This window comes from Helianthus annuus, chromosome 14, assembly GCF_002127325.2.
Source record: "Helianthus annuus cultivar XRQ/B chromosome 14, HanXRQr2.0-SUNRISE, whole genome shotgun sequence".
Taxonomy (NCBI): domain Eukaryota; kingdom Viridiplantae; phylum Streptophyta; class Magnoliopsida; order Asterales; family Asteraceae; genus Helianthus; species Helianthus annuus.
The window spans coordinates 29,104,081-29,125,816 of NC_035446.2; the positions used below are offsets into that span (position 1 = coordinate 29,104,081).

At 36.4% G+C, this 21,736-nt stretch overlaps 1 long non-coding RNA gene across 1 annotated transcript; it reads left to right on the plus strand.

Annotated features, from left to right (window-relative positions):
• The first annotated feature begins 2,710 nt into the window (after positions 1 to 2,710).
• Positions 2,711 to 6,179, plus strand: LOC110905382. Its single transcript, XR_002573068.2, has 3 exons — positions 2,711 to 3,086; positions 3,704 to 3,771; positions 5,986 to 6,179. It is a non-coding gene; the product is annotated as an uncharacterized LOC110905382 (long non-coding RNA).
• Positions 6,180 to 21,736: the final 15,557 nt, after the last annotated feature.

Here is a 21,736-nt window from a genome sequence, read left to right on the forward strand (position 1 = left end):
TAGTCCCTGAGGTTTGGTCACTTTTGCCACTTTAGTCTAAAACTTAAACCTTTTGAATCTGGGTCCCTGTGGTTTCAATTTTGTTGCCATTTTCATACAAAATCACAATATGATCAGATTTTTCAGTTAACATTTATCTTTTTTGTTTTTTTTTCCTCCTTTTAATGAAGGGCAAAATGGTTAAATTTTAGATTTTGCTTTTGAATGAAAATGACAACAAAATTAAAACCACATGGGTCCAGAAGTGACAAAATTGACCAAACATCAGTGACCATTTTAGTAATTTACTCTGTTATTAATTTAAGATATTTTAAATGACCAAATTATTTATCAACAAAACCAAACTTTTTATTAACATATTATTTATTTTTATTTTCATTATTAAAAAATTATTATATCGATTTTATTACATAATTTTTGATAAATTGTATATAACTTTCAATATTACTTTATATATAAAATTAGATTTATTACGGGTTTTTTAAATATAATTTATATTTTATCACTCAAATGACTGATTATTTGCTTCTTGAATAGCATATTTGACCACCGTTTCTTCTTTTCAATAATCATCTCCGCAATCACCATATTTGTCGCGTAACGAGTATATTCATTAGTTTTTTAAAATATAATTTTCTTTATTTGGTATATAAAATTATATTTATTCAAGCTGTATAATACACGAGGGGTTTTTAAAGATGTAACTTTTTTTATTATTTGGTAAACAATATTCTATTTATTCAACCCGTGCAATACACGTACACGTGGTTTTAAAGATATAACTTTTTTTTTATTATTTGGTTTATAAAATTACATTTATTCAACCCGTACAATATGGTTGTTATAAATGTAATTTTTTATTACTTAATATCTAAAAATGATATTTATTCAACCCGTGCAATAAAGGAGGTTTTTAAATATATATTGTTTTACTAGTATTAAGCCCCTGCGTTGCAGCGATTATTGTAAAATTGCGTCAAGTAGTACCAATGCTATACCACTGTCAGCAACCACCAACACCGGAAAAGCTTGCAAAAACAAATTAAATAAAAACGAAAAAATAAAGTCGAGCGAAAAGTAGACGTAAAATCTTTGAATCACGAATGCTCGTTGCAGAGAAATTAAACCAAAAGTAAAACATAGAAAAAAATAACTAAGTCAATTCAGGACCCGCGCGTTGGTCGAACTTGTTAAACGGAGAAAAATAGATGTGCTGCGACGGGCCAATCAAACGGGAAAAAATATACGAAAAAAATGTTGAACCTCACACGCACGTTGCGGTGTATTAACTCACAAAATTTAGAATGAAACGAAAAACTTGGGAAAGATGATAAGTATGGTGGACCAATATTGAAAATAAAAAGAGTTGGTATTAAATTGCAAAAGATAAAAAAATATTGGGTTAAAAGTAAAAACAAACAAAGGGTCTAAATTGCAAAATTGAATTTGTTTATTAATCTTAGATAGATATAAGGATAAAAATAAATGATATCTATATATTAGCTATTAATATTAATATTAAAAGAAATTTATAAAATAATTATAAATAAAATTTATGAAGTTGAAGGAGAGAATGACATGTGACATTATTTGGAGTCTTTTATTATAAGTTAGATTATTTAATATATAAAATTCATTTATTCAACCCGTGTAATACACGGGGTTATAACCTAGTTAGCATTATAAAAACTTTATAACATTATATTTGCAACTTTTAAGAAACATTTTGTATTTAGATTTTTAATATATTTTTATTTTGTGATTTTAGAAAAAGAAATGTTATATATTTTTATACAATTTTTAAAAGGTTTAGAATTTTTATTTTATGTTTCAAAAAAAAATTTGCTTCTTTTTTTATTAAAATTTTATCTTAAAAGATACGTTTTACTAGAAAAAAACTTTGCGTTTTTCTTTTTATATTCTTAAGAAACAATAACTAAAATATAGAATATTAAAGGTATCTTTTATTAAAAAAAGACAAATAATAAATGTTAAGAAAATAAAAAAATTATCTTTGTTAAAAACAAACTAAATAAAATACTAAAAATAAAATAGGGAAAACACAAATTCTAAAAGTTAAAAGATGTATTTTGTATAAAGGGTTATTAGATTTTATCACCATTAACTATTGTCTATTGATCGCTGCCACCCCAACTATCACTTTGACGCCCTTCACCCCCAACTTAACACTTAGTGTGTTTTGTCACCACGTCGTTAACTGATCACTAATTTTTGATCCAGTTACTACACTTTTTGGGGTGTCATAGGGATCTTGGGAAGGTTTTAGTGATCTTAGGACACCCCCAAAAGTATAATAACAAGATCAAAAGTTAGTGATATGGTGACAGAACACACTAAGTGTTATGTTGGGGGTGGCGGGAGTTAAAGTGATAGTTGGGGGGTGATAGCGGCCAATGACCAATAATTAAGGGTGATAAAATCCAATAACCCTTGTATAAAAGTGAAGAAATTTTTGTGTAACAGTGCAGAAATTAATTTCTTTTAAATAATGGTTTATTAGAAAACGTTTTTAACGTTATTAGAACAATTTTGATTGAAAAGAAGTATGTTATGCTTGATTGAGAGGGAATATGATGCGTAACGTGAGTTGATTTGAAATCCGAGGAGGTAAATTGAATAAGTGATGACATCAAGAATCTATCTATTATAATAAAAGAAATCAAGTTTTGGACACACTCAATGAGGTTCCTATGATTTTCCCCCACATAATGCCGAGCGTCTAATATGGGCACCGGGTCATACGGTAGGTGATCCATGACCCACATCTCATTCAAAACAAAAACCATTATCCAAAACCCTAATTTCTCTACCTCCGCCACTAATCTTCTGTACCGCTGTATTCAATGTTCATCAGATTTGCAATCAATTCAACTGGTTAGGGTTCAATAATCAATAAGCTGATTACTAGGAAATGCAGATCCAAAATCCGCCTCACTTTTATCTTTTAACCGTTTTTGATCGCTTCCTCTTCTATCTGATTCTTTCTTTTTCCAAAACACCACCACCATTTTTTTATTCTTTAGAGTTTGCAATTTGGTGCTTTATGAATTTCTTTGAAAATCCAGGTAAGTTTACCTTTCTTTCGGTATAGACATGTATTTTTTAAATAATCACTTTGTGTTTTTTGTATAAAGATTTGATTGGGTTCTTGTCAAGAGTTACAAAGATGCTTATATTGACAGTGTTAAGTTTGCTATACCTTTTATTGATTATTGTACTTTCGAATTTGGGTTTTTTTTGTTCTTACAAGTTTCTAGGTCAAAATTAAGCTTTTATGTAGGAGGATATTGATGGGTTTTTTTAGTTGGGATAGTTGATATATTTTTAGTGTTTTATAAATGTCTTTTGCTTTATATGTTCTTAAGTGTTCTAAACTCATGAATGATTTTACTTTTAAAATCACAAACATGATATAAACCTTTAAACACTTATGTCTGTTTAATTAAAATAGATTAATGTATACTTGCAAAAAACAAAATTAGGTAACGATGGTACATGCAAGGAGGAAGGTGTTGTTCTCAGATTTTGCTGGTCTAAGTCAATCTAACATCAGTGCTACAAATTACAACTAATCTATAGATCTCTATTAGGTTATTTATGTCAGTTAATATATTTTTTTGGTTAATTATGTTTCCAAAAAATATTACGGGTTCTTTATATGGCTGATTGAAAATTTTGTTAGGTTCTTGAAGTTCTTGGTTGATGTTGGATGTCGCCAAGGGGGAGGAGATTCTTGGTCGAATCAAACAGGTGCGTTTCAATTCTGTTCTTGATTTTAAATATTTGACTTATCATACCAGTTACACTAAGGGAATTAGTTTTACCATTAGCTGGTTATGAAAGATTTTCAATGCAATACATATATTGATGACACATAGTATGCTTTTGCAAGTTATTTTAATGTTCTTTATGATTTGTATATGTATCTTTGCAGAATATGTTTTCTACAGATTGTGGATGATTGAGTGAAATTATAACAACCCTCCTAAAAATATTTTGGACACCTAAAACGTACTAAAATATACCCCGTACGTGAAAACCGGACCCGTTATACCTCTATACTTGTAAAAATCAACAAAAACTGAATTTAGCAGTCTCTCGCGGGCCGCGACGGAGACCTCTTGGTCTGTCGCGGGGCGCGACTGCCTGGTTCTTATCCGGACATGTTGTGACAACTCGTATTTAGAACCGTCTCTTGTATTGCGTGCTAACCTGTATGAACTCTATGCGATTACGTGAATTTTGTTGATTAAGTGAATGCTATGTTTTTGTGAATGTTTGAACCTTAATTCGATTACACAAACCCATTCGGCCCACACACCCTTGAACTCGAGACCAAGAGGGCAACCTAAGTAAGGGTTCGGCCCACTCACTCCTTGTACGCATACATGAACCATAGGGGGTGTAGTCTCTCATTACTTGCAAACACTTTACTCACACAAACCCTAGGAGCTCCCTCTCTCTCTCTCGGACCCGACGGCAACACCTTCACCATCGAAGTTCTTTCGGATCACGGCTTCCATCTTGATCTAGTTAAACACTTCACACATCCGGTTAGTGTTTATGGTTGGTTGTTTTATACATGATGTTGTGATATTTATACATGCTCTACATGATAATAGTATTTTAAACGATTAATGATGATGTGCTTGAAATCGGCTCATGTATATATATCGGATAGTGTTTGTATAACTCGAACGGATTGAAAAACATGTTAACAGATTTGATGTACACATAAACTAGGGTGCATGCTAGTTTAGAATCGGCTGGTTTAAAGATCTGATTGTATGTTCCACATGATAATGGATTGATTTTTCTTGCTTAGATCATGATTAGGGTTGCTAAATGATTATGATTGCTGTTTTGATTCTTTTGAAAACATGATAGAAACTGTTGATTGATCTGATTTGAAACTGCCAAAAATTGTTAGCAAACATTACGGAATTATTGATGCTGTAAATAAGGAAATCTGTTACACACCTAGTCTCGACAAGGGATTGCGAGTCGAGACCGCACTGCCTCGACTTGAGACCACAACACCGACACAAACAGCACAACTCGAGACCATGGTTACGGGTCCGGTTGCGACTCGAGACCGTCTAGTCTCGACTAGTATATGCATGACTCGAGACCTCCCCAGTTGCGACTCGAGATTTTTAGGCCAACAACTTGAGACCGCACTGTCTCGACTCGAGATCTCTAGTCTCGACTCGAGACCACGAACACATGCACATTGTTGGACTTGCACACTGTTACGAGCCCAACCATTTGGGCCGCATACTTGGACTTTGTTTACGTGACTGTACTGTTGAACTAGCACTGTTGTTGATCTGCCATGATTATACGTGTATGCTATGATCACTACTTGTGTACAATACGTGTAGAACATAAGTACACTATTTGAATACGAACCTGACTTGTATGGTAACCATGGTAGGACGTGGTTGACCACCATATAGCTTAATTGAACTTTGCTGTGTATCTGCCGAGCAAACCAAGGTGAGTTCACACCCTTACCAAGGCATGGGTTCCCAGGGTCGGGAATGGGTTTGGAAGATTTCTTATACTTAAGTTATTATCGGGATTATGTACTTTGGGCCTCGGGAGAGGAAGGTTATAGATAGATACTGCTAGACTAGTGATACAAATACTTCTCTTCGCACACACGCCGGGAATGGCTGCGATAATAGAACTAATCTTCGCACACATGCCTAGAATGGCTGCGAACCATACACTAAACTTCGCACACATGCCAGGCGGGCTGCGATACAAATATACCTAGTCTAGAATACTTGGGAAACTCCCACTAATCTTCGCTCACATGCCTAGAGGGCTGCGATACAAATGCATACGATATATGGATTACTCAACGAACATACGATTTACAATACGATTACTATAACTGAAGAAACCAACTGTGAACTCGCTCAACTAATTGTTGACTCTCTGTTACATGCCTTGCAGGACCTTAGGTATACATGGAGCTTGCACGGGAGGCACAGTCGTTGTGGACATGGATCGTGGATGTTTTGCTAAACATTTATGACAGTTGAAAACTTAATAATTCCGTTGGATTTTCATACTATGCTTCCGCTACTTAAACTATGTTATTTGAACACCTTTCATATTGTGGGTTGATACATTTACGTTACTATTTACTTATATGTTCGATATGATTGGTGGCTTGATCCTGGTCATGTCACGCCTCCAAGCGGTGGTACTCTGCGTGTGGATTTTGGGGGTGTGACACATGTGGCATGCCACGTGGCACCTGACTCGGCAAAGCTACCCCCTGACTCAGCAAAGCTATAGCGAGACACATGGTCTCTTGCGGGCCGCGAAGGCCCTAGCCTTCTCTTTCGCGGGGCGCGACCAAGTGGCCGAGCAGCCTATAAATGGAGGGCTCGAGCTCATTTGTTCAGCCGTTCATTTTCTGAATTTTCTCTCAACTTCTTTATAGTAAAAACTCTGCACAGGCATAGCTCTGCCTCGTTGTAAGTACTATAACCCTGCTATTACCCTACACGATCGATTTAGGATTTCGTAATGCATGTCGGCTCTGCCCGACTCAGTTATTGTAATTCTGTCTCGTGTGTACACTCGATTGATTTAGAACTTCCGTAATGCATGTCGGATCTGCCCGACTCAGTCATTGAAATTCTGTCTCGAGTTGTATGGTTAATTTGAATTGGGTATTTTACTACACGTGTTCATTATTTGATTTACTAGATAATAACCAGGAGATTCTCAGATAGCCTTAGTATTATCTAAACTTGCAATGTGAGTACATTCTCTTTTTATAAATCTTTTTGTGAGTCAAAATGTTTTACCAAAACCTCAAATGTTTTAAATTATGCTTAATAGTAATTGAGTATTTGTAAGTCTACAATTACTGCCGGTATGTTGGGGGTTTTGTATACAAAATTTGTGAGACGTTACCATTGGACAAAGAGTTAGCCAATGAGTAATATGACCCACAAGTCGGGTTGACAGTACTGATTGAGTAATTGATTAGATCAAGCAATTGTAATTGGGGGTTGCCCTTAATTCTGTTAAAGTATTAAAACTGTTTTGATTAAACTGGGATGCACTCACCAGTATTTCTTGCTGACAAAATGTTTTAAAACGCGTTTCAGGTAACCCCTTTCGTGCGAAAGAGCTTGAAAGTTATCTGTTTGTTCAAATTTGACCCACTCGCATGAGAGGCATTCCCTCTCGCACGAAAGGAATTAATTTCTTTCATTTCAAAGTTGGTTTGATCGTTTGTTGATTTTCAGGTACTTTTCAAGTAATTCAAGGAGTTGAACATGGATTCCGAGTTCTATAATGCTTTTGCAACAATTCCTGATTGGGTGGCTCAGACTTTGAAGTTCGAAAATGAACATGGAACGTAACAAAAACCACCTAAATTGATGAATATAGATTAATATAAAAAATGGGAAGAATGGTTTACAAGTTGGATTCAAGCCTATTATATGGTGTGACAACCCTAAAAATTACAGGTATCCGTACAATTAATTTATATTTAATTAGTGCTTAATTACTGTGCTTGATTACAATTACGAATAAATTGCTTTCTGTTTTCTGATACAAACCTATTCATGCATCATACCTTATTACTGTCACTTCATTTATTACACACAAAACAATAGTGACAAACTTGATGCACAAAAGCGCAGTTAGCGCAGTGAGCGGATAACCCAGTGAACATGCTGACATTGCCAGCACTAGACAGACATTGTCTCTGAGGCCAGTATGAGCCGGGAATAGATTACTACACTAGTAGGGAGTGCAGGGAGGTGAGGATTATAAAACTGTGTCACTAAGTGATAGTTATAGTGCCGGGAAGTGCCTAAAACATACTTTAATTACAAATTCTGCACTACATACAAAAATTTAGCTTTTAACAAAGCTAGTAAAGTGCAAAAACTTGGTAGAATAATTCTAGACACTTTCGAAAGTATTGGTAAATTAATGTGTCACTAAAAACAATATAAAGGACGCTTAAAAGCTTTATGCAGCACCTTAACGGATCAATATCCAACCGAACAACCGGACTTTAACCGGAACATAAAAATATTGCCAAAGACATTGTTTTTACTTTTCTGAGCTAGTTAGGGTCCCCGAGCACCCTAACACCCTTTATATTACAACACACACCTTATTATACTAACTAAACGTTTCTAAACCAACTAAGTTAGTTACTTTACCATTACAAACCAACCATACCCCCTAGTTCGAACCGGTTATGGGTGGGGACACACCCCACCATTTCTTGGTTATTTTATTGAGCCTTGTCTAGTATCTAGTGAGCACTTTACATGATGGATCAAGCTTAAACTTGGATTATAAAAATGCACCTAAGACATTCATTCTCTCTCATTCCACCTTCAGCAACAAACAACTCCTCCTCCCTTTTCTTAGTGATCGGCCGAACCCAACAACACCCACCATCATAATCACTTGTTCACTTTCAAGTCATCCATACATACTCAAAGGTGCAAGGTGACATATAAGAAGACCGGTGCACTCGGAAGCTTAAGAACCTCACTATATTTCTTTTATCCACCTTGTTTACGTCTTGTTTCTTCCCTAGCCTCCAGCTAGTAGTGAGTGCTTCTAATCACCATCTTGATCTTGTTTTTAGTGGTTAATAGGTGATTTAATGGTTAAAACTTAAGAACCCTTATGAACATAAACTAAAGTCTTGAACATAATGAATAAAAAGTGGATAAAGAGAAGCTATGTGTGTAAATCATGTAAATCTTGTTTAGTAGTAATCATTTGATGTTGTTTGATGTTAGAAGCAAGAAGGATCATCATCTAACCATACTAGTTCATGTTTGAGAATATGAACTAGAAGATGTAAAAGATAGAAAGTTGAAAGATGATGAAGCCTTCCACTCATGAAACATGAACTTGTGTAACTATAATTTTTCTTGTAAAATAAGGTTCTAAACTAGTAGATCTAAAGATCTACAAGTGGTTTTTCGGAAGAACCAAGTGAAAGATGCAAGTCTTGTTAAAAACCCGGATCTTACATAAACTAAAAGCATTTTAGTGAATAAACAAGTGTGTAAACACTTGTGTAAAAATGGAATTTCATAAAGAAATATTTTTGTAAATTATGACAAGAAGTTGTTAAACTTCAAGTTCTTTAAAAGTAAAGTTTTTAAGAAACTAATGTTACTTTTAAAAATGACAAGATCTACTAAATATGTTAGAAAGTTACTACATATTTTCACACAACTTTCAAGTTCATGAGTTTGTGATTTAGGCTTGTTTTGTCAAATTTGATGCTCAAATATTATTGATTGATGATTGGTAAATTGCTTGGTTGAATTTCTGAAAAGAAAATGATACGCTCGTAAGCGTGGACACCTCCAGTTACAGAGGAAACTCTGGCGAAATTTTTCCAGAAATATAACACTTAGAAATATTTTTGTGACAAGTGTTTATGAATATATTTTTAACTTGTTTTTCCAAATAAACTTCTCCATGATTTTTATTATAAAATAACCAAGTGTCGGAGGTGGATTTTCGTAAAAAAAACTTGTTAAATATATATTTAGAATATATATTTCATAACAAAACGCTTGTGTGATTATGTGATTATTTTGTGAACTAGATATATTATTTTTAGGATAAAAATAATATAACTTGAAAACACTGAGAAGATACGACTCCAAAATAATACCAACGCTGTCACGAATAAATATTTAAGTTACACCGGTATTGTTATTATAACACGAACTTTAAAATGTAACTTATGTATATTTCGGAGAATACTCTCACGTGTATATTTTGATAAGTATTATTTTGGAAATTGTAAGAGGTAAATATAATATTTTTGGAAAAAATATGTATATTTTGTAATTAAAATATTTTAGACTAGTGATTAAAATATATTTTTCAAGTGATACTTAAAAATATATTTTTCGGAATTATAACGTATATGTATATTTTGGTGAAATATTATTTTGGAATCTGTAGAAATAAAAATATGTTATTTTTGGGAAAAATACATATATCTTGGAAATAGGTTATTTTTGGACAAATGAGTTGAATATATTTTCCAAGTAGGAGATAAAAATATATTTTCCTAGTATATTTACAAGATATATAATTTTTTGAGAAAAATATATATTTTCTGGAACGATACATGATTAAACAAAATAAGGTTTATTTATATATTTAAGTGAGACTTGAAATATATGGTTTTGGAAATATATATATATTGGGAATATATTAACGTATCTTTATTTAAGAACCATACACCGAAATACAACACCATTACGTGCCAAGATATACAAATACGAATACTTGAAAAGTATTAATACAGAAGCACTGTATAAACAATTATTCCAAAACTAAATACAATTATTATAACTTGGAATAATACCAGAATCGTAACTCAAAAACATACAAAGACAAGGCACGACCCGTTCGTCTAATAGACGTTAGACCATTGTAGGTAGTCGTGTTGCCACGGAGATTTGGGTTACAAGTACGAAGACGCAATACAGTGAGTTTATATCCCCATTTTCTCTTAACTGTTTTCAGTTTTATACTTCGGGGGTGAAATACATATGACAACTATTACAGACTTTGATATACATGGTATGATTAGCTTAAGGAGGGTTACTACTTAGATCATGTGAGTGGGTAGGCGGAAACTAGAGGCCATTAATCCTCATCGTTGGACCGAGAGACATTAGTGATAGATCTATTTGGGTGTAGCGAGCCCCACTCATGAGTCCGCTGAGTGAACCAGGTGGTGACTAAGTGCCCGACGCACAAATCCGCTAGGTTTGAGTCTTCCTGCATCACTTCACACATATCATTGGCTTTGCAACCCAATGGTGATCTCTTTTTCCTTAATTGCTACATACCAGGGATTTACATACATACAGACAATTTTTCAAAGGTTTACACATACTCACTTACACATGAACTCGCTCAACTTTATGTTGACTTTTCAAACTACATGTATTTCAGGGAACTAATGGATCTGGCACGGTATGCACATATTTTCAAGCTGCGTTTGAATAAAGAAGTCATCCAGGGTTTAGAAGGTGTAACCTCTTCATGGAAGGGTTACATATCTCTAAATCTAGTATTGTTTAAAGTCTTTTGCTAAGTTTTTACGAACTCATTAAATCAAGTCAAGCTTTGTAACTTATTTTGTGACTGATGTTTTAAGACAAGTATAATATGGTATTTTTCTAAACTCTGTTCACGGGTGAATATCTCATGTTTTTATCATATAGCATTGTTATGATTGTGGCTATGGTATTAAGAAGTCACACCAAATAAACCCACGCTTCCGCAAAGCCAGGGTGTGACAGCTTGGTATCAGAGCTTCGGTCGTAGCGAACTAGGATTCTTTCTTGAGTCTAGACTACGATCATTAGGGCTCTCACAAAAATGTTTTCACAACATATTTTCATTGCATACACAAAACGTCCAGATCCAGGATGCAAAACATTCTTACAAACAAAAAGTTTGAGCACTTTTTCCAAAATTATGATTCAGTCTTATCGACTGGGAGGTTGGTCAGTGATTCAGTCTTATCGACTGGGAGGTTGGTCAGGGAGACCAGGGATTCAGTCTTCTCGACTGGGAGGTTGGTCAGGGAGACCAGGGATTCAGTCTTATCGACTGGGAGGTTGGTCAGGGAGACCAGGGATTCAGTCGTATAGACCGAGGGGCCAATCTTTGAGATTGGGGAGGTTCAGTCATGTAGACTGAGGGAGTTAGTCTGAGAGACTAGGAGGTTTAGTCTGAGAGACTAGGAGGATCAGTCTGAGAGGCTGGGAGGATAGTCTGAGAGACTAGGAAGTTCAGTCTGAGAGGCTGGGAGGATAGTCTGGGGAAGACTAGGATGATTACTTGCTTACATTAATTGAGACTTACATGCTTATTTGATTTAAGGTTGATGTACGTGCATATGTGGTAGTTGTTCGCATACACTAATTATTAGTAATTACTATGAATATACATGCTACGCACCAGCACACATGTCACTCTAATTAGAGAACGAGTTATCAGACATTGATAACCCTACGACCACCGCCACAGATAATGAGACTACATCTGCGCCAGAGACAATTACGTCAGATACTGAGAGTGATCCTGATATGCTAATGACGAGGACGACTTCTAACAGTCCGCGCTACCAGACTATGGTGATACTTCATCCCTGCTGATGGTTTCTCTGACAAAAATCTTTCTGTCACTCTTGTTTCAATCCATGACCACTCCATCACTGGTCATCCCGATGATGGACATACCATGGCTCCAATCCTCAATGATGCGCCTCCTGCGGATAATTCTACTGAAGGTTGGCTACTCGACAAACAATATATGACTACGTTGGCATGCTTATCGATGGTCCTCCTGCCGACGCCCATAACGATAGAAAATTAGACGAGAACACTGTTACTAACTTCACTTCTTAAGACCCCTGTTAACAAGCCATCCTCTGATTCTAGCATGCATTCAGACTCCTTTGAGTCTGTGATACCTGCAACCTTACAAACAGCTGGATTACAGCATTCTACTACTGACACAAGACGACAATGACATGGCTGCTGCTCTATCACCTGCTCGAGACACCACACCGTTACACGACCCAGAGCCTGCTCTTGAGCTAGCTTCTACCCCTTTTGGGTCAGCTTGATATTGCGCCTGCTGAACCTACACCTTTACGTGATCACGATCCTGTTTCTTTTTGGTCTGCCAGACATTGCACCCCTTATATCTACCTGCATCGGGCAATCTCATCATTTGTTGAGATATTTGTTTTTACACCCGCAACCGCTGACATTGCTCCTTTCCCCTATGAAGACCGACATCCATTGCGCCATCGTGCCTGTCACTTTCTTTCAGGACATACCCGAACCCGGAAGAGTACTCCAGGTCGGCACCAGCATAACGATCCTTTTTGCTACAGCAGCACTTTCCCCGACCTCATAGGCCTCACCGTTTGCTATCTTCACCTCAACACAGCCGGATGAGCCATTTCGATGATTCCTATTGTACACTGTGCTGAAGTTAGATCCTTACATTATGAAGGCCACGCGCGAGATGAGTTGCTCCTGTAACATCAACTTCAGTTTAAGGATATGAGACGCAGAATGTTGGAGCTTGAGCTGACGCCACAATTGGCAACTTCAAATGCAAAACATTACAACCGAAAACATGATTTGAGTGTCTACATCACAAGACAGCATATTGTCTGAAAAGTTTATGTAAAACACCACGTCCTCCACCATGTCTATCACCAGCATGCTTTGATCCGCCACATACATCAAGATTCCTTTGTGCTCTTGACCTTTTCTATTTCACCATTCCCGGGATTCTGATGCTCATCTTTCTTTACTATCGAGCGGCAGAGCAGATAATTACTTCAACGGATATACAAGCTCGAGGAGGGACTCACGCATGTTAACAGTTTACTTTTCTTTCCTCCTCCACCTCAGTCACCAGTATAGTTGGTTTCTGGATTATGCGGATTGAATTACGCTTGGGAAAAGACACTAATGATAAGCCAGGATTGCGGAGACTTTTGAGGACCACTTCTGACTACGTAATTTTGATGCACTAATATACTTGTTGGACAGGGGTAGGGTGACCCTGTGTCCCTTCTGATGTAATGCATTTTGTAAGACACAGTGATTGTGGCCGGAGGATAATGAAAGCACGATCATCTTTAAACACGCGACAATACTTATGACTAATGACTAACGAAAAACTCTGTCGCTATGTCCCCACTAAGCACGCTGTTGATCTACATATTTGTGCTATAACTATAATGCTACATGCTTATTTGCTACATTTCTATTTACAAGTTGTGCAATACATGTGATAATATGTGATTGAATGTTATAACAACTGTGTATATGCATATATGTAATACACCCCTGAGGTCTTATTCGTTGAATAGAGACTTGGGTGCTCGTGTCCTTCACAAGACCCGACCTAACCGACTTTCTTCTAGGAGGATGTCGACTCAAGGGAACACCGATATCAACCACCCTCTACCTACAATAGAGGCGGAAATGCAAGAGCGCCTCTTACAGGCCATCGCACGGTACGAGGCCCGTCTCTCCGATTGCAGCGGAGGTACCTCAGGAAATAACCCCTCCCCCAACAGTAGTATCTAGTCCTTTAAGACACATTACAAAACGTTTGGACATTTCCACGAGTGCCTTGCTGAGGCCTTACGCGAATAATGTTGCTTACATCGCAGGCTGCACCTACAAGCAGTTCTTGGACCACAAACCTCGAGAGTTCGACGGCACTGGGGCTGCCTTAGCCTTCGTGCGCTGGGTTGAAAAGACGGATTTTGTTTTACGATTGAGCAAATGTGACCCCGAACATCAAGTCACGTATATAGCTGGACTATTGGCGGATGAGGCTCTGTCATGGTGGAACCTTCAGGTTTAAACAATGGGCGAGACTGCTGCGAATGCTTTAACGTGGGACGAGCTGAAGGAACTGATGCGTAAGAGGTATTGTTCGAGGGCAGAAGTCCAGAAGCTGGAAACTGAACAGTGGAACTTGAAAATGGAAGGTCCAAAGATAGCTGAATATGTGCAGAGATTTGGTGAATTATCACAAGTTGCTTCGCGTCTGGTGGAACCAGAATCTAGGAAGATCGAATGTTTCATAGGGGGATTGGCACCCCAGATCCTAAGCCTGGTAAGAACATCTAAACCTTCAACGATCACCGAGGCTATCGACATGAGTGTGGCACTCACGGAAGAAGCAGTTAGACGAGGAGAATTTTCCACTGCGGAGGAGAAAAAGGAGACTGCTATAGAGGCATCTGGGGATAACAAGAGAAAGCTCGCAAATTTCAAGATGGTTACTCGGGGGAGTAGCAAGAAGAAGGCCAAAAAGGGAAAAGACTACATGGGTATCCTACCTAAGTGCGACAATTGTTTACGTTATCATGTCGGGCGATGTAGATATCGGAAATGTGATAACTATGGAAAGAGGGGGAATCCTAAAGAAACTTGTTGGCAAGATACTGAACGTGGTAATGGGGGCCAAGACGGTAGTGAGAATCACGAAGGGGACAACGACAGTAACAATTGTCGAGGCAGAATGAGTGATAAACAGAAATGTGTTCGAGGTTGTTTTAACTGTGGAAGCAAAAAGCATTTCAGAAAATATTGCCCTAAAAACAATCAGGCACAAGGATGAAAGCTCCCCACCGGAGCTAGGGAGACACGCCAGGGATTCAAGCATGGATATTAGTACATCCCGAATTACTCAATGTTATGCATCTGTATTGCCAAATATTGTTGCAAATTTTACGATTCGCACCTCTAGAGTTCGAAAGTATAATTGGTTTAAGTAGCAAGTAAGTAGATATTCCAGTACCCATTAGAACTAGCTTAGGGGAAGCTAGTGGAAGCCAACACAGTAATGGGGGCGAGAAGATAAAAATCGGAGAGCGTAAGTTTACGATAGATCTATTGCCAGTTGAGCTGGGAAGCTTCGACGAGATAATTAGGGTGTATTAGTTGCCAAACGGTCGAGCGGAGGTTGATATCCGCAACTCAATGACGAATGAAGGAACGATCGTGACTCACGAAGCAGGATACGCCACCACAGATCACGAATTGCTTAAGGCACGAAGGTTGTCGTAGGAAGGATGTGTGGTTTCCTGGCTCATGTTGGGGACAAGGGAGCCGAAGAACTAAAACTTAAAGATACCCCCGTGATCGGAGAATATCCTGAAGTCTTCCTCGAAGACCAGAATTATCTCCTCAACAACAAGTCGAATTTTTGCATCGATTTGATTCCAGGCGTCGCGCCTGTAGTCAATGCACCCTGAGCGACTTACACCTTCGGAAATGCAAGGATTGACAGTGAAGTTTTAGCAGTGGATAGAGAAGGAAGATAACAGACCAAGATGTCCCTTTTGGGTAACCCCATTTCTGCTCGTCAAAAAGAAGGATGATGATTTTCAAATAAACATCAACTATCAGGAGCCGAACGAGCTAACGCACGAGAGTTGGTGACTCTTACTAAGGGTTAACGAACCTCTTACATAACTGACTATGAGGACCCAACTACTACTACACGACTGGTCGACGATCGAGCGTCGTTAGCGGTGAAATTCAGGAAGAAAGTATACCGGGGGAAAATTGTGGGACAATGACTTGTTTTAAACATACACAAGAATGGCGTTTCCTACACAATGCACACAATCGTTTTACACAGGATACGAAATCTGGAGAATCTAGAAAACTTACATCTAGGACCTTTGGGAACCCAGGACCAAACTCGTAAGGGTTCTACTTAGGAACCATATCTGTCAACTTAATCAAACATCATTAACTTGACAAACTTGTCATTGCAGTTAACAAAACCGAAAGTACTTAAATTTTCTTCCGTTGAAGTCTTCACTTTTACATCTAACGAGTAGATATTTGCATTTCTACTCCCCTCAAAGTAGTTGCATCACGTTGATTTCCTTCGCTGAGAGCGAACACAAGTTTGCTTCGTATACTTGGTCACTTCTCCCTTTTGGTAGAAACACATCGCTTCATCACTTGAAAACTTATATATATAACCCATGCACCTTTTGCTACGCATGCGGTTTCATTTCGAATAAACGCTTCATTAAAGTTCAAATATTACGCTGCTAAATCTAATTACTGGTTTGTGATTCGAGTAACCTACGATATTGAAATTATTGGCTCTCTTGCTATCAAGTCAACACACTCTCTTGAAACTTCTTTTATTACAAATTACATTCATGGTTTATTTTGTTACCATGCCGATATTTCCTTTGTTGACACATATGTTTATTGCCGGGCTACACTGAGGTTAAGTTCGACTGCTTGAACTTATCCACTTCGCATGTCCAGTTTCAGACATCATATGATGTATTGAGAGCATCATATTCGAATATTTTTGCAAAGACCTTTTCATTTCGAGTCATAGTAGATTCGGTGGGTCTATGACTCCACTAAATCGTTGATTGATTTCGATACCTTGCAGTGATACTTTCACAGAATTGAAGCTTGCGCTAATTGGGTTACTCATTTCATACACGGATTTAATTGTCTATTTATTTGTTAACAAACCATTTTGATATCCACGATCGAAGCAGTCTTAACACAATTGTGTGTTGAGGCAATGGTACATATATTCATTTCGTAAGCACAAAGTACCTCCTAACGATTCTTTCGTTGTCAATCAAATGCCTTATAGTACTTAATACTTTTTTCATCTTCGATCAAAACAGTGGCCCTTTGATGATTCAGTATTGAAACGAAAACTTTTTGACATTGTGTGAATCAAATCTTCCGGCTTGTTTCGCTACACTTTCATCTGGTCTCAAACACGGTGAACTTGTTCAGTCACCGCTATTATGGAATTATGTCATTGCGACACCTTGTGGTGTCATTACAAACTTGTAGCTTGTGCTAATCATGGTCAACCGTTTCACACAGGACTACATATACTTTTGCTTGACTCATCATCCAAACATTTCTGATGCAACTACTAATTAAGGCAAGGATACACCAGATTCGCTTGTTTTTCACTCGGCGTATTCTCGCAAATCAAAATTTTCAACACACTAAACTTTACCATTCATCTACTCGAGAGTTGACAGATCATTTTACTATTTCATTTGAGTTGTTGATTTTGAATTCATATAGCGGATGCTATGTTTCGTGAAAACTCGCTTGCATATTGCGATCAATTGTTTGAGAATCTTATTAGTCAAGGCTACTCATTTGTGGAACCCCCTACTAGCTGGTTTGCACTAGACTATACGTCAAGTACATCTTGTACCTGGACAACTAATGCTAAAAGCACATACCTTTTAACCTTAGGGTTCAAGTTATTACATGTTCTTGGACTCACCTCATGTAGGTAAGAATTGATTCAGTTGGCGATTATCCGCCTCGATACTATTCATATATGTATACATGTGTGACGTAACCATAAGGAGTTAAGGTAGTACAAATTTCGAGGACGAAATTTTCTTAACGGGGGGAGAATGTGACAACCTTAAAAATTACAGGTATCCGTACAATTAATTTATATTTAATTAGTGCTTAATTACTGTGCTTGATTACAAACCTATTCATGCATCATACCTTATTACCGTCACTTCATTTATTACACACAAAACAATAGTGACAAACTTGATGCACAAAAGCGCAGTTAGCACAGTGAGCGGATAACCCAGTGAACATGCTGACATTTCCAGCACTAGACAGACATTGTCTCTGAGGCCAGTATGAGCCGGGAATAGATTACTACACTAGTAAGGAGTGTAGGGAGGTGAGGATTATAAAACTGTGTCACTAAGTGATAGTTATAGTGCCGGGAAGTGCCTAAAACATACTTTAATTACAAATTCTGCACTACATACAAAAATTCAGCTTTTAACAAAGCTAGTAAAGTGCAAAAACCTGGTAGAATAATTCTAGACACTTTCCAAAGTATTGGTAAATTAATGTGTCACTAAAAACAATATAAAGGACGCTTAAAAGCTTTATGCAGCACTTTAACGGATCAATATCCAACCGAACAACCGGACTTTACCCTGAACATAAAAATATTGCCAAAGACATTGTTTCTGCTTTTCTGAGCTAGTTAGGGTCCCCGAGCACCCTAACACCCTTTATATTACAACACACACCTTATTATACTAACTAAACGTTTCTAAACCAACTAAGTTAGTTACTTTACCATTACAAACCAACCATACCCCCTAGTTCGAACCGGTTATGGGTGGGGACACACCCCACCATTTCTTGATTATTTTATTGAGCCTTGTCTAGTATCTAGTGAGCACTTTACATGATGGATCAAGCTTAAACTTGGATTATAAAAATGCACCTAAGACATTCATTCTCTCTCATTCCACCTTCAACAACAAACAACTCCTCCTTCCCTTTTCTTTGTGATCGGCCGAACCCAACAACACCCACCATCATAATCACTTGTTCACTTTCAAGTCATCCATACATACTCAAAGGTGCAAGGTGACATATAAGAAGGCCCGGTGCACTCGGAAGCTCAAGAACCTCTCTATATTTCTTTTATCCACCTTGTTTACGTCTTGTTTCTTCCCTAGCCTTGAGCTAGTAGTAAGTGCTTCTAATCACCATCTTGATCTTGTTTTTAATGGTTAATAGGTGATTTAATGGTTAAAACTTAAGAACACTCATGAACATAAACTAAAGTCTTGAACATAATGAATAAAAAGTGGATAAAGAGAAGCTATGTGTGTAAATCATGTAAATCTTGCTTAGTTGTAATCATTTGATGTTGTTTGATGTTAGAAGCAAGAAGGATCATCATCTAACCATACTAGTTCATGTTTGAGAATATGAACTAGAAGATGTAAAAGATAGAAAGTTGAAAGATGATGAAGCCTTCCACTCATGAAACATGAACTTGTGTAACTATAATTTTTCTTGTAAAATAAGGTTCTAAACTAGTAGATCTAAAGATCTACAAGTGGTTTTTCGGAAGAACCAAGTGAAAGATGCAAGTCTTGTTAAAAACCCGGATCTTACATAAACTAAAAGCATTTTAGTGAATAAACAAGTGTGTAAACACTTGTGTAAAAATGGAATTTCATAAAGAAATATTTTTGTAAATCATGACAAGAAGTTGTTAAACTTCAAGTTTTTTAAAAGTAAAGTTTTTAAGAAACTAATGTTACTTTTAAAAATGACAAGATCTACTAAATATGTTAGAAAGTTACTACATATTTTTACACAACTTTCAAGTTCATGAGTTTGTGATTTAGGCTTGTTTTGTCAAATTTGATGCTTAAATATTATTGATTGATGATTGGTAAATTGCTTGGTTGAATTTTTGAAAAGAAAATGATACGCTTGTAAGCGTGGACACCTGCAGTTACACAGGAAACTCTGGCGAAATTTTTTGAGAAATATAACACTTATAAATATTTTTGTGACAAGTGTTTATGAATATATTTTTAACTTGTTTTTCTAAATAAAATTCGCCATGATTTTTATTATAAAATAACCAAGTGTCGGAGGTGGATTTTCGTAAATAAAACTTGTTAAATATATATTAGAATATATATTTCATAATAAAACGCTTGTGTGATTATATGATTATTTTGTGAACTAGATATATTATTTTTTGGATAAAAATAATATAACTTGAAAACACTGAGAAGATACGACTCCAAAATAATACCAACGCTATCACGAATAAATATTTAAGTTACACCGGTATTGTTATTACAACGCGAACTTTAAAATGTAACTTATGTATATTTCGGAGAATACTCTCACACGTATATTTTGATAAGTATTATTGGAAATTGTAAGAGGTAAAATATAATATTTTTGGGAAAAATATGTATATTTTGGAATTAAAATATTTTAGACTAGTGATTAAAATATATTTTTCAAGTGAGACTTAAAAATATATTTTTCGGAATTATAACGTATATGTATATTTTGGTAAAATATTATTTTGGAAACTGTAGAAATAAAAATATGTTATTTTTGGGAAAAATACATATATCTTGGAAATATGTTATTTTTGGATAAACGAGTTGAATATATTTTCCAAGTGGGAGATAAAAATATATTTTCCTAGTATATTTAGAAGATATATAATTTTTGAGAAAAATATAGATTTTCTGGAACGATATATGATTAAACAAAATAAGGTTTATTTATATATTTAAGTGAGACTTGAAATATATGGTTTTGGAAATATATATATTGGGAATATATTAACGTATCTTTATTTAAGAACCATACACCGAAATACAACGCCATTACATGCCAAGATATACAAATACGAATACTTGAAAAGTATTAATACAGAAGCACTGTATAAACAATTATTCCAAAACTAAGTACAATTATTATAACTTGGAATAATACCAGAATCGTAACTCAAAAACATACATACTAAGACAAGGCACGACCCGTTCGTCTAATAGACGTTAGACCATTGTAGGTAGTCGTGTTTGCCACGGAGATTTGGGTTACAAGTACGAAGACGCAATACAGTGAGTTCATGTCCCCCTTTTCTCTTAACTGTTTTCAGTTTTATACTTCGGGGGTGAAATACATGTGACAACTATTACAGACTTTGATATACATGGTATGATTAGCTTAAGGAGGGTTACTACTTAGATCATGTGAGTGGGTAGGCGGAAACTAGAGGCCATTAATCCTCGTCGTAGGACCGAGGGACATTAGTGATAGATCTATTTGGGTGTAGCGAGCCCCACTCCTGAGTCCGCTGAGTGAACCAGGTGGTGACTAAGTGCCCGACGCACAAATCCGCCAGGTTTGAGTCTTCCTGCATCACTTCACACATATCATTGGCTTTGCAACCCAATGGTGATCTCTTTTTCCTTAATTGCTACATACCAGGGATTTACATACAGACAATTTTTCAAAGGTTTACACATACTCACTTACACATGAACTCGCTCAACTTTATGTTGACTTTTCAAACTACATGTATTTCAGGGAACTAATGGATCTGGCACGGTATGCACATATTTTCAAGCTGCGTTTGAATAAAGAAGTCATCCAGGGTTTAGAAGGTGTAACCTCTTCCTGGACGGGTTACATATCTCTAAACCTAGTATTGTTTAAAGTCTTTTGCTAAGTTTTTACGAACTCATTAAATCAAGTCAAAGTTTGTAACTTATTTTGTGACTGATGTT